Consider the following 15,461-nt stretch of genomic DNA (forward strand, 5'->3'; position numbering starts at 1 on the left):
TGATTTGGCTCTGAGCTTACACTTCTCTATTCCCATATGGCCTTCCTGTATCTTTTGGAGAAGTTCTTCCTGCATTGTTTTGGGTTTGATTATTCTGGATCCGGCCAGCAGAACACCATCTTCTAGTGAGATGTCATTTCTGATAGACCATTTGATTAGAGATACAGCACTGAAACAGGCCCTTCGGCCCACCGAGTCTGTGCCGAACATCAACCACCCATTTATACTACTCCTACACTAATCCCATATTCCTACCAAACATCCCCACCCGTCCCTATATTTCCCTACCACCTACCTATACTAGTGACAATTTATAATGGCCAATTTACCTATCAACCTGCAAGTCTTTTGGCTTGTGGGAGGAAACCGGAGCACCCGGAGAAAACCCACGCAGACACAGGGAGAACTTGCAAACTCCACACAGGCAGTACCCGGAATCGAACCCGGGTCCCTGGAGCTGTGAGGCTGCGGTGCTAACCACTGCGCCACTGTGCCGCCCCAGTACTGCTGTATTGCTGGCTGTGTTTGCTGTATCCTATCAGCCCATCCCTGGATTACTTGCTAAGACAGCATCTGTAACTCCTCATCTTTGCTGGTCTCATCTCTAATTTGACTCAGTTTCAGTGGTGTTACGTTCACTAGGTGATGAATCTTTATGCCTAAATCTTCTTTGCTTCTTATCGGAGGGCGCTTTTCAACAAGTGTACTATCTTCAGCCCTCAGTGTCGCCTCCTTCACCTCATGGTTTACTGAGATAACCTCCTCACAACTGCTCAACCCGAGGATAGCCCGACCATCTGTTTGTGTGATGTAGAACATACAGTTAACATCTTTTCCTTTGTGTGTCACTCTGATTTGGGTTGTTCCTAGCTGTCGAATCTCAGTTCCCCCGTATGCTATTAGCATGAAGTTGTTTGGTTTCAGAGCACCTTCCCTTGAATAACCATTTTTCTCCAAATTTTCAGGAAGGATCTTCTGGTATAGTCTGAGCGGGATGATGTTATTCTGCGCTCCAGTATCAATCTTCACCTTCAGATTTATCATTGTGGGCTTATTTCTCAGCCTCTTCCTGATCTGAATGGTTGTGTGAATTTCTTTTCTCTGGGAACTGTCGCATCCAGATATTTCATGCAATTCTGTGGTTCCTATGTCTAACATGTTCTCAAACCCATCACCATCTTCTAGGGTATGGATGTTTTGGTTTTTTTCACTATTCCTTTGCCCTGTTACTCTGGCTCTTATGACTTATCTACCGCCTCTTGCCTTGTCCTGCACATCTTTTCCCAGTGATTGGTCTTGCTGCAAGCTCTAAAGATTGATCCATATGCGGGACATTTCCTTCTATCTGTCAATTCATGTGGTCGTCCACAGTTCTTGCACGTCTTTCTCTCTGTTTGATGTACATTCTTCGGTTGTTGTTTCACTGCATCAACCCTGCTGCTTGTCTCTTGGCTTAACTGAAGGCTAGTCATTTGGGAGGTCAGAGTCTTTATCTGTCTGCTCGTGGCTTCATGTGCTCTGGCACTGTCTACAGCCTATGGTATTGCGAGCTTGTCCTGTCCGATTAGAGCTTTCTGTACTTCAGGATGTGCAGAACCCCAAATGAGCTGATCTATCAGCCCTTCGTCTGTGTCCTTAAATTTACATTTTCTGGCTGCATTTTTCAATCTTGCTACAAAATTGTCAATAGGCTCACCTAGTTCCTGTCTGAGGCCTTGAAATTCATATCAGTATATCCAATGATTTGATTTTGGCTGGAGATGGGTGCTGAATCTTTCAAAAATTTTGTCTGGGTTTCTGCTGTCCTCTTCACTTAGGTCCCAGCTGTTAAATAAATTTCATCTTTTATCTCCAGCCCACAGAAGGATATAGCTGACCCTCTCCTCTTCACTAGTACCTTTTAGGAAACTATTGAATGCCAATTTGCACTTTTGTTTAAACTTCTCAAATGCCTCTACGACATCATTAGTTCCCCGATTCATTATGGGCTGTAGCAGTGCATTCATTCCTGTCCCAGCTGGCATTTCAATCTTTTTTTTTTAGAGTTTTCGCACAAGTCACTCGGTTTTTCAGTCTGTCTCTCTCTGGCACTAATTTGGGTCACTTTTCTCAATCTGATGCTTTCAAACATTAGAATTAGAATATTACAGCGCAGTACAGGCCCTTCGGCCCTCGATGTTGCGCCGACCTGTGAAACCATCTGACCTACACTATTCCATTTTCATCCATATGTCTATCCAATGACCACTTAAATGCCCTTAAAGTTGGCGAGTCTACTACTGTTGCAGGCAGGGCGTTCCACGCCCCTACTACTCTCTGAGTAAAGAAACTACCTCTGACATCTGTCCTATATCTATCACCCCTCAACTTAAAGCTATGTCCCCTCGTGTTTGCCATCACCATCCGAGGAAAACGACTCTCACTATCCACCCTATCTAACCCTCTGATTATCTTATATGTCTCTATTAAGTCACCTCTCCTCCTCCTTCTCTCCAATGAAAACAACCTCAAGTCCCTCAGCCTTTCCTCGTAAGACCTTCCCTCCATACCAGGCAACATCCTAGTAAATCTCCTCTGCACCCTTTCCATAGCTTCCACATCCTTCCTATAATGCGGTGACCAGAACTGCACGCAATACTCCAGGTGCGGTCTCACCAGAGTTTTGTACAGCTGCAGCATGACATCGTGGCTCCGAAACTCGATCCCCCTACTAATAAAAGCTAACACACCATATGCCTTCTTAACAGCCCTATTAACCTGGGTAGCAACCTTCAGGGATTTATGCACCTGGACACCAAGATCTCTCTGTTCATCTACACTACCAAGAATCTTCCCATTAGCCCAGTACTCTGCATTCCTGTTACTCCTTCCAAAGTGAATCACCTCGCACTTTTCCGCATTAAACTCCATTTGCCATCTCTCAGCCCAGCTCTGCAGCCTATCTATGTCCCTCTGTACCCTACAACATCCTTCGGCACTATCCACAACTCCACCGACCTTAGTGTCATCCGCAAATTTACTAACCCACCCTTCTACACCCTCTTCCAGGTCATTTATAAAAATGACAAACAGCAGTGGCCCCAAAACAGATCCTTGCGGTACACCACTAGTAACTAAACTCCAGGATGAACATTTGCCATCAACCACCACCCTCTGTCTTCTTTCAGCTAGCCAATTTCTGATCCAAAGCTCTAAATCACCTTCAACCCCATACTTCCGTATTTTCTGCAATAGCCTACCATGGGGAACCTTATCAAACGCCTTACTGAAATCCATATACACCACATCCACTGCTTTACCCTCATCCACCTGTTTGGTCACCTTCTCGAAAAACTCAGTAAGGTTTGTGAGGCACGACCTACCCGTCACAAAACCGTGCTGACTATCGCTAATGAACTTATTCTTTTCAAGATGATTATACATCCTGTCTCTTATAACCTTTTCCAACATTTTACCCACAACCGAAGTAAGGCTCACAGGTCTATAATTACCGGGGCTGTCTCTACTCCCCTTCTTGAACAAGGGGACAACATTTGCTATCCTCCAGTCTTCCGGCACTATTCCTGTCGACAATGACGACATAAAGATCAAGGACAAAGGCTCTGCAATCTCCTCCCTAGCTTCCCAGAGAATCCTAGGATAAATCCCATCTGGCCCAGGGGACTTATCTATTTTCACACTTTCCAAAATTGCTAACACCTCCTCCTTGTGAACCTCAATCCCATCTAGCCTAGTAGCCTGAATCTCAGTATTCTCCTCGACAACATTTTCTTTCTCTACTGTAAATACTGACGCAAAATATTCATTTAACACTTCCCCTATCTCCTCTGATTCCACACACAACTTCCCACTACTATCCTTGATTGGCCCTAATCTAACTCTAGTCATTCTTTTATTCCTGATATACCTATAGAAAGCCTTAGGGTTTTCCCTGATCCTATCCGCCAATGACTTCTCGTGTCCTCTCCTTGCTCTTCTTAGCTCTCCCTTTAGATCCTTCCTGGCTAGCTTGTAACTCTCAAGCGCTATAACTGAGCCTTCACGTCTCATCCTAACATAAGCCTTCTTCTTCCTCTTGACAAGCGCTTCAACTTCTTTAGTAAACCACGGCTCCCTCGCTCGACAACTTCCTCCCTGCCTCACATGTTGTAGGTTTACTCACAGACACTCGCTGCCACCATGTTTTGTATTTTTGTTGTTTCTGGCTCCCAGATGTTGGAAAGAATCACACTTTAAACTTGGAAAAGGCTGGAGTCAGTCTTTCAACACCATGCTTGTGCTGTCGAACCTGGTTGAAATGGTTCTTTGTGTTACATATAACATGACTCCCCAGTGCAGCCGTGAATGTGGCCCCCTACTGGAACACTTACACATAACAACTAGTTCCCAGCTAATTAGTTCCGAAGACTTTACAGATAGTATAACAATATATACATATATAACAGCAGTAAATATGGAATACTGCACTATTGGAGGTGAAACGATGAAAAATTGATGTAAAAGATCCCATGGCACAATTTGAAGAAGAGCAGAGTAATTCTCCCTGATATCCTGGGCAATATTTATCCCGCAACCAATATCACTAAAATAGGTTATCTGATCATTTATTGTATTGTTATGTGTGGGAGCTTGCTGTGCACATTATTTGCTGCTGCATTTTCTACATTACAACATGACTACACTTCAAAAGTACCTTGTTGGCAGTAAAGCACTTTGTGGCATTCTAGCAGCTATTTAAATACAAGTTCCTCCTTCATTATATCATGGTACTGATTTTAAAATGCTGCCACTTCAATTTTTTTGATACCATTTAAACACAACCTCAAACTGCTGACTTATCATGAAAGAAGGGGTTATTTAACTTCATCGTTTCTGGTCTTCTGTTTGCTAAGTCCCCTCCTGTTGTAGTTTCTAAACCCTGTAGCCCCTTCGAGCTGGTTCATATTGTGGAACCGCTTCCGAAGGATGCCTATGTTCTAGACTTGACGCCTTTATATTGTGGATCACATTCGGAGACCGGCAGCAAAGCTGGAACAACTAAATACAGGCAAGATCTGCACAGTGCACAGTTGTGTCTGCAGCTTTTCAGTTCTAGCCATTTCTCACTGTCGGGAACACTGGGTTGGCTCTAACAGCAAGGACCAGCGATGGTTTATTCATGAAGACAGCGTACCAAAATTTAGGAGACATGGACTGCTGAGTTTATATCATGACCACAAAAATGGGTAGTGAGGAACACACCTGAAGACTGTTGGATCCAGAATTCACATTGAATATAATTTCCAAACTAAATCCGCCAGTTCCAATTGCACTCAGCTTTGTTTGTTCAGTCCTGGCCCAATCAACCCATGCTGGTGTCTGTCTTCCACATGAGCAGTATCCTACTCCTATGTGCCTGGCCTGTTATCATTTCCTTTTAATCCCCTTTTCTTCAACCACCTATCCATTTTCTTTGCTTCAGTATTGCATTTCACAGGTATCTGTATTTTAAAAAATGTCTCTCCTGCTCGCCACCCTAAATCTCTTGCATTTAACCTTAAACCTAGGTCCTTTCGTTCAAGACCCCTCAACCACTGGAAAATATACTGGGGAATTTCATGATCTTGGGGCAGTAGAGGTTATGGAGTTCAACACAACAGTGCCTCCTGTGCTTGCTTTATGGAGTTGTGTTGGTGGTAATAGGAGTGAAGTACACAGCTCAACCAACCTTGTGCTGGCAGCTCGAGAATGCTGCATTGATGTGCCTGCCTGTGAAACTAGAGGGGATAGATAAAACAAAATAGAGCAGTATTCAGCAAAGAAAATAGATTAAATGAAGTGCCTGATCGGAAGGCCTAATTGACAATTGAGGCTTTTATGTGTGCGTAGATAACAGCACACATCCATCTGATTGCAAACCCATAATAATTAACTTGACCCCTGTAAAATTGTATCTGCTTTTGCCATGTATTCTGCTAAAAGCTGTCTTGTGTTACACTTAGACAAATGTGAATTATCATGTCCATAATGTAAGTGTAAGGTCACAGAATGCTGGGAGTTCAAACGGAAGGATTGCTGCTGATGCCACCATGGGTAGCATTTCAGTCTACAAGAGTGTGACCTCCATTACTGAAAATTTAGTTTAGTAATTTAAGGCTTATAAGCTGCAGACATTGTAAATATATATCCCTTGCTATTGCCTCCTTATACTACCAGCACCTGCATACTAATGCTTTGTGATTCATGCACTAGGACACCCAGATCCCTCTGCATCTCTGCAATCTCTCACCATTTAGATAATATGCTTCTTTTTTGTTCTTCCTGCCAAAGTGTACAATTTCCCACTTTCCCACATGACACTCCATTTGCCAGGCATTTGTCCACTCACTTAACCTATCTGTATCCCTTTGTAGCCTCCTTATGTCCTCTTCACAAGTTACCTGCCTACCTATCTTTGTGTCATCAGCAAATTTAGCAACCATACCTTCAGCCCCTTCATCGAAGTCATTTATATAAATTGTAAAAAGTTGAGGCCCCAGCACTGAACCCTGTGGCACACAACTGGTTACATCTTGCCAACCAGAAAATGACCCATTTATGCCTACTCTCTGTTTCCTGTTATCTAGCCAATCTTCTATCCATGCCAATATGTTACCACCGACACATGAGCTTTTATTTTCTGCAACAACCTTTGATGTGGTACCTTATCAAATGCCTTCTGGAAATCTAAGTAAAATACATCCACTGGTTCCCCTTTATCCACAGCACATGTAACTCCTTCAAAGAACTCCAACAAATTGGTTAAACGTGATTTCCCTTTCACAAAACCATGTTGACTCTGCCTGATTACCTTGAATTTTTCTAAATGCCCTGCTATAACATCTCTAATAATAGCTTCCAACATTTTCCCTAAGACAGATGTTAAGCTAACTGGCCTGAGGTTTCCTGCTTTCTGTCTCCCTCCCTTTTTGAATAAAGGAGGTACATTTGCTATTTTCCCATCTAATGGAACCTCTCCGAATCTAGGGAATTTTGGAAAATTAAAACTAACGCATCAACTGTAAAATGTCATTCTGGAGTTTACAGCTATCCTCTTCACTATCAACTACACAGCCAATTTTTGTGTCATCTGCAAATTTCCCAATCATGCCTCCCACATTTAAGTCCAAATCATTAATATATACCACAAACAACAATGGACCCAACATTGAGGGTCACCCTGTGGAACACCACTGGAAACTGCCTTCCATTTGCACAAACGTCCGTTGATCATTACCCTTTGTTCCCTGTCTCTGAGCCAATTTTGGACCCAACTCACCACAATCCCCTGTATCCCCCGTGGGACCTTGTCAAGTGCCTTACTAAAATCCATGTAGACAACATCTACTACACCACCCTCATCAATCCTCCTTGTTACTTCCTCAAAGAATGCAATTAAATTAGTAAGACATGACCTTCCCTTAACAAATCCATGCTGACTATCCCTGAATAATCTGTGCCTTTCTATGTGACAGTTTGCCCTATCTCTCAGAATTTATTCAAATAATTTCCCCACCACCGAGGTCAGACTGACCAGCCTATAATTATTTGGCCTATCCCTTGCACCCTTTTTAAACAATGGTACAACATTTGCAGAACTCCTATCCTCTGGTACCTCACCTGTATCTAGTGAGGATTTTAAAATGAGCCTCAGTGTATCCGTTATTTCCTCTCTGGCTTCCTTTAACAACCTGGGACACAATCCATCCGGCCCTGGCAATTTATCCACTTTCAAGGATCTCAGACTCTCTTGTACTTCCTTTCTCATTATGCTTATCGTATCTAATATTTCACACTCTTCCTCTTTAATTACAAGGTCTACATCAACCCTCTCCTTTGTGAAGACAGAGGCAAAAAAACTCATTAAGATCCCTGCCCACATCTTCTGCATCCACGCACAAGTTGTATATCTCTGATAGGCCCTACCTTTTCTTTAGTTATCCTCTTGCTTTTAATGTACTAATAAAACATCTTTGGGTTTTCCTTAATTTTCTTTAGTAAGCATGCAGGTCCAGCGGACGGTAAAAAGGGCAAATGGTATGTTGGCCTTCATAGCAAGAGGATTCGAGTACAGGAGCAGGGATGTCTTGCTGCAATTATACAGGGCCTTAGTGAGGCCACAGCTGGAATATTGCATGCAGTTTTGGTCTCCTTATCTGAGGAAGGATGTTCTTGCTATAGAGGGAGTGCAGCGAAGGTTTACCAGACTGATTCCTGGAATGGTGGGACTGATGTATGAGGAGAGATTGAGTCAGTTAGGATTATATTCGCTGGAATTCAGAAGAGTGAGGGGGGATCTCATAGATGCTGGAAGGATGTTCCTGATGGTGGGGGAGTCCAGAACCAGGGGTTATAGTCTAAGGATATGGGGTAAACCTTTCAGGACTGAGATGAGGAGAAATGTCTTCACCCAGAGAGTGGTGAGCCTGTGGAATTCGCGACCACAGAAAGCAGTTAAGGCCAAAACAGTGTATGTTTTCAAGAAGAAGTTAGATAGAGCTCTTGGGTCTAAAGGGATCAAAGGATATGGGGGGAAAGCGGGAACAGGTTGCTGAGTTGGATGATCAGCCATGATCATAATGAATGGCGGAGCAAGCTCGAAGGGCCAAACGGCCTACTCCTGCTCCTATTTTCTGTGTTTCTATGTTCTATGTTAATTTTACCTGCCAATACTTTTTCATGTCCTCTCTTTGCTTTCCTAATTTCCTTTTTTACTTCACCCTGTACTTTCTATATTCCTCTAGGCTTTCTAAAATAAGTTTTTTTGTGGCTGTCATAAGCTTTCTTCTGCTTTATCTTACCCTGTATGCTTCTAGATAACCAGGGGGCTCTAGATTTGGCAGTAGCAACCTTTGTCGTTGTCTTTTTCTTCTTCTTCAGATCCTTGTGCGTACCCTCTGCTCCTCTAACACCAATCCACTCCTCATTTCCACACCCTCCGTTCCAGCATTGTTTGCTGCACCTTTAGCGTGCACCCTCTGAAGTTTGCCCCCTCGCTCCCTACCTTAAGCCCACCTCTTCAACTATCCTTTTTTTTTCTTCAACCCACCCTTAGCTCAGTTTCCATGCTTGCTATTCACTGCTCTGTAGAGCACTTCAGATTTCTCTTTGTATGTAGAAAGTGCTTTGGAAAAGCAAGTTGTTGTTGAAGTACTGTTAAAATTATATGGATGGACAGGCAGTAATGGTAATTAAATTATTTTTTAAAGACAAGCATCTATAATACTTCTTTGGAAAGCTGACCAATAGCTTCAAATAAGTTCACTCAGCCTCCAAAAAGCTGGCAGCTTAAGCAAGACACTGATGTTAAAACCAGTAATTATACCTGAACTAGTCAGTATACACATTAGTTCTTCATTATTGGAAGGGGAAAAAACAAGGAACGGAAAAGATATCCAAATGCTGAAGGTATAATGGTGACAGTAGCAATTCTAGCTCCAAAGGCCTGCTCCCTAAAGCAGTTTTGAAAATGATGCATTCAGTTCATTTTAAGCATGTCTTTTAATCTTAAAAAGGAAACAATGATACCTGGATTTTCAACTGACCATTCCACACCCAAAAGTGAGCTCAGCAGTTACTCTCCCAATGTCCCAGCTCGATTCACACCACGTGATACCAAGAAATGGCTGAGCTCTGGCCCCGACAACAACCCGCCTGCAATCCTGAAGACTTGTGCTCCAGAATTAGCTGCGCCTCTTGCCAAGCTGTTCCTGCTTAAAAAACAGGAATCTATCAAACAAAATGGAAAATTGTGCAATGTCCTGTCCAAGAAAGGAGGACAAATCTAATGCGGCCAATTACCACTCCATCAGTCTACTCTCAATCATCAGCAAAGTGATGGAATGGAGTGTTATTCCCTCATGCAGCACTTACTCAGCAATAACCTGCTCACCAATGCTCAGTTTGGGTTCCACAAGGGCCACTCGGCTCCAGACTTCAATACAGTCTTGATCCAAACAAGGACAGAAGAGCTGAATTCCAGAAGTAAGATGAGAGTGACTGACCTTACATCAAGGCAGGATTTCACCGTGTGTGTTACCAACGAGTGCTAGTAAAACTGAAGTCACTGGGGATCGGGGGAAAACTCTCCACTGTTTGGAGTCATACCTAGCACAAAGCAAGATGGCTGTGTTGTTGGAGGCCAAACATATAAGCCCCAGGACATTGCTGCAGGTGTTCCTCAGGGTAGTGTCCTAGGCCCAACCATCTTCAGCTGCTTCCTCAATGATCCTCCCTCCATCATACGGTCAAAACTGGGAATGTTTGCTGATGATTGCAGTGTTCAGTTCCATTTGCAATTCCTTAGATACTGAGGCAGTCTATGCCCACATGCAGAGAGACCTGGTCAACTGATAAGTGGCAAATAATATTCATGCCACACAAGTACCGTTTCCAACACGAATGAGTCTGACCACCTCCCTTGACATTCAGTGGCATTACCATCATTGAATACCCCACCATCAACATCCTGGAGGTCACCATTGACCAGAAACCTAACTGGATCAGCCACATAAATACTGTCACTACAAGAGCAGTTCAGAGGCTGGGTAGCCTGTGGCTAATGACTCATCTAATTCCCCAAAGCCTTTTCACCACCTACAAGGCACAAGTCAGGAATGTGATGGAATAATCTCCACTTGCCTGAATGAGTGCAGCTTAGCAACACTCAAGAAACTCAATAACATCAATAACATCCTTGATCAACATCCTATCCACCACCTTAAATATTCACTCCCTCCACCACTGGCGCACCATGGCAGCAATGTGTACCATCTGCAAGATAGACAGCAACAACTCACCAAGGCTCCTTTGGCAACACCTTCCAAATCCAAAACCTCCACCATCGAGAAGAACAAGGGAAGCAGGCATATGGTAACAGCGGCACATCCAAATTCCCCTTCAAGTCATACACTTTCTGACTTATATTGCCATTCTTTCATCATCACTGGGCCAAAATCCTGGAAATCCCGACCTCACAGCACTGAGAGTCTTCCTACACCACATGGGCATGGCACCTATCCAACTTGCCACCATTTCACAGAGACACTCTCACTCTCTTCTCTAACCCTACCAATTAATACTGCCTCTCTTTACCCCCACACAGTTAATGCTGGAATTCTCCCTCCCCACACCCTTTCAGTGCTGCCACTCTTGTCCCTCCCCACACCTGTCAATGTGCCTCCCGTCTTCCCTACTCTTTCAATGTTGCCACACCTTTTGTTATTCAATCATGGGATATGTGTTTTGCTGACAAGGGCAGTATTTATTGCTCATCCATAGTTGCCTTTGAGAAGGTGGTGGTGATCTACCTTCTTGAATTGCTGCAGTCTTTATGATGAAGGTACTCCCACAGTGCTATTAGGTAGGGAGTTTCAGGAATTTGACCCATCAACAATGAAAGAACAGCAATATATTTCCAAGTCAGGATGGTGTGTGACTTGAAGGAGAACTTGCAGGTGGTGGTGTTCCCATGTACCTGTTGCCCTTGTTTTTCTAGGTGGTAGAGGTCAAGCGTTTGGTAGGTGCTGCTGACGAAACCTTGGCAAGTTGCTGCAGTGCATCTTGTAGATGGTACACAATGCTGCCACTGTACGTTGGTGGTGGAGGGTGTGAATGTTTAGAGTGATGAATAAGGTGCCATTCAAACGGGCTGCTTTATCCTGCATGACTTTGAGCTTCTTGAGTGTCGAGCTTCTTGAGCCACACTTATCAACCAAGTTCCAACACATTCTTGACTGTGACTTGTAGATGTGACTGTGACTTGTAGATGTTTGAAAGTCTCTCAGGAGTCAGGAGGTGACTTTCTTGCCACAGAATTCCCAGTCTTTGTCCAGCTCTTCCAGCCACAGTATTTATGTAGCTCACCCAGTTAAGTTTCTGGGCAAGACTCTGTCTTGACAGAGATGGTTATTGGCTGGCACTTGTGTGGCCGGAAAGTTACATCCCACTTCGCAGCCCAAGGCTGAATGTTGTCCAGATCTTGCTGCATGCGGGCACAGACTGCTTCATTATCTGAGGAGTTATGAATACAGTGAAATCATCAGCGAATATATCCATTTCTGACCTTATGATGGAGGGAAGGTAATTGAAGCAGCTGATGATGATTGGGCCTCGGACACTGCCCTGAAGAATTTCTACAGTGCTGTCCCTGAGATTGAGATGATTGGCCCCCAACAATGACCACCATCTTCCTTTGTGCTAAGTATGACCCAACCAGTGGAGAGTTTTCCCCATGATTTCATTTGACTTCAATTTTGCGAGGGCTCCTTGATGCCACACTTGGTCAAATGCTGACTTAATGTCAAGGGCAGTCACTCTCACCTCACCTCTGGAATTCAGCACTTTTATCCATGTTTGCACCAAGACTGTAATGAGGTCTAGTGGTCCTGCTGGAACCGAAACTGAGCATCAGTGAGCATATTATTGGTGAGTAAGTGCTGCTTGAAAGCATTGTTATGATTTGTTATTACTTGCTGATGATTGAGAGTAGGCATGCTGGGTCGGTAATTGGCCAGATTCTATTTGTCCTGCTATTTGTGGAGAGGACATACCTGTGCAGTTTTTCCATTGTCGGGCAGATGCCAGTGTTGTAGCTGTACTGGAACAGCTTGGCTAAAGGAGCAGCTAGTACTGGAGCACATGTCTTCAACTCTACAGCGGGGATGGCCTTTGCTGTATCCAGTGCACTCAGCGGTTTCTTGATATAATGTTAAGTGAATCAAATTGGCTGAAGACTGGCTTCTGTGATGTTGGGGAACTCACAAGGAGGCAGAGATGGATTATCCATTCAGCACTTCTGACTGAAGATGGTTCCAAACACTTCAGCCTTGTCTTTTGGCTTTGCATCATTGGGATGGGTATGTGTATGGAACCTTCACTCTCTGTTAGTTGTTTCATCAACTACAACCATTCACGGCTGAATGTGACAGGTCTGCAGAGCTTTGTTCTGATCCATTGTTTGTGGGACCGCTGAGTTCTGTCTATAGCGTGCACGTAGTCCTGTGTTGTAGCTTCAACAGGTTGGCACCTCATTTTTAAGTACACGTGGTGCTGCTCCTGGCATACTCTTCTACATTTCTCATTGAACCAGGGTTGGTCCCCTGGCTTGATGATAATGGTAGAGTGAGGGGTATGCCGTGCCATAAGGTTACAGATTGTGCTGGAATGCAATTCTGCTGTTGCTGATGGGTGCTTCATGGATGCCCAATTTTGAGCTGTTCTGAATCTGTCCCATTTAGCATGGTGGCAGTGCCACACAGCACGATGGCAGTAGTCCTTCGTGTGAAGATGGGACATTATCACCATAAGGATTGTACAGTGGTCACTCTTAAAATACTGTAATGGATGGATGCATTTGCAACAGGTAGATGGGTGTGCTTTTGTTGTGTTCAGTGCCTAGATCGATGCAGGGTGGTTTGTCCGGTTTTATTTTTGTTTTTTGTAGCAGTTTGATATAACTGAGTGGCTTGCCAGAGCATTTTTCAGAGGGAAGTTAAGAGTCAGCCATATTACTGTGGGTCTGGAGTCACATATCGGCCAGATCAAGGAAAGACAGCAGATTTCCTTCCCTCTCGGGCATTAGTGAACCAGGTAGGTTTTTACGACAATCTGGCTGTTATATGGTCACCATTATTGAGACTAGCTTTTTATTCCAGAATTATTTACTCAACTGAATTTAAATTCCCGAGCTGCCATGGTGGGATTTGAACTCATGTTTCTGGATCATTAGTCTAACCTCTGAATTACTAGCTCAGTAACGTAACCACGATGCCAACATCTCTCTTTGGCCTCCTTGTCTCGAGAGACAATGGATAAGCACCTGGAGGTGGTCAGTGGTTTGTGAAGCAGCGCCTGGAGTGGCTATAAAGGCCAATTCTAGAGTGACAGACTCTTCCACAGGTACTGCAGATAAAATTGGTTGTCGGGGCTGTTACATAGTTGGCTCTCTCCTTGCGCTTCTGTCTTTTTTCCTGCCAACTGCTAAGTCTCTTCGACTAGTCACACTTTAGCCCCGCCTTTATGGTTGCCCACCAGCTCTGGCGATCGCTGGCAACTGACTCCCACGACTTGTGATCAATGTCACAGGACTTCATGTCGCATTTGCAGATGTCTTTAAAGCGGAGACAAGGACGGCCGGTGGGTCTGATACCAGTGACGAGCTCGCTGTACAATGTGTCCTTGGGGATTCTGCCATCTTCCATGCGGCTCACATGGCCAAGCCATCTCAAGCGCCGCTGACTCAGTAGTGTGTATAAGCTGGGGATGTTGGCCGCCTCAAGGACTTCTGTGTTGGAGATACGGTCCTGCCACCTGATGCCAAGGATTCTCCGGAGGCAGCGAAGATGGAATGAATTGAGACGTCTCTCTTGGCTGACGTACATTGTCCAGGCCTCGCTGCCGTAGAGCAAGGTACTGAGGACACAGGCTTGATACACTCGGACTTGGTGTTCTGTGTCAGTGCGCCATTTTCCCACACTCTCTTGGCCAGTCTGGACATAGCAGAGGAAGCTTTCCCATGCGCTTGTTGATTTCTGCATCGACAGACAGGATACTGGTGATAGTTGAGCCAAGGTAGGTGAACTCGTGAACCATTTCCAGAGTGTGGTCGCCGAGATTTATGGATGGGGCATTTCTGACATCCTATCCCATGATGTTCGTTTTCTTGAGGCTGATGGTTAGGCCAAATTCGGTGCAGGCAGCCGCAAACCTGTCGATGAGTCTCTGCAGACACTCTTCAGTGTGAGATGTTAATGCAGCATCGTCAGCAAAGAGGAGTTCCCTGATGAGGACTTTTCGTACTTTGGTCTTCGCTCTTAGACGGGCAAGGTTGAACAACCTGCCACCTGATCTTGTGTGGAGGAAATTTCCTTCTTCTGAAGTCTTGAACGCATGTGAGAGCAGCAGGGAGAAGAAGATCCCAAACAGTGTAGGTGCGAGAACACAGCCCTGTTTCACACCACTCAGGATAGGAAAGGGGTCTGATGAGGCGCCACTATGCTGAATTGTGCCTTTCATATTGTCATGGAATGAGGTGATGATACTTAGTAGCTTTGCTGGGCATCCAATCTTTTCTAGTAGTCTGAAGAGACCACGTCTGCTGATGAGGTCAAAGGCTTTGGTGAGATCAATGAAAGCAACGTAGAGGAGCATCTGTTGTTCACGGCATTTCTCCTGTAGCTGGCGAAGGGAGAACAGCATGTCAATGGTGGATCTCTCTGCTCGAAAGCCACACTGTGCCTCAGGGTAGACACGCTCGGCCAGCTTCTGGAGCCTGTTTAAAGTGAATCGAGCGAAGACTTTCTCCACGATGCTGAGCAGGGAGATTCCACGGTAGTTGTTGCAGTCACCGCGGTCACCCTTGTTCTTATAGAGGGTGATGATATTGGCATCGCGCATGTCCTGTGGTACTGCTCCCTCGTCCCAGCACAGGCACAGCAGTTCAT

General features: G+C 44.6%; 1 protein-coding gene across 6 annotated transcripts in view; it reads left to right on the plus strand.

Moving 5' to 3' along the window:
* The window catches only part of LOC137375763 (ran-binding protein 17-like), a 1,067,965-nt gene that overhangs the window by 1,011,645 nt on the left and 40,859 nt on the right, over positions 1 to 15,461 (plus strand). The window lies entirely within an intron of this gene.

The sequence above is a fragment of the Heterodontus francisci genome, chromosome 12, assembly GCF_036365525.1.
Source record: "Heterodontus francisci isolate sHetFra1 chromosome 12, sHetFra1.hap1, whole genome shotgun sequence".
Classification (NCBI taxonomy): domain Eukaryota; kingdom Metazoa; phylum Chordata; class Chondrichthyes; order Heterodontiformes; family Heterodontidae; genus Heterodontus; species Heterodontus francisci.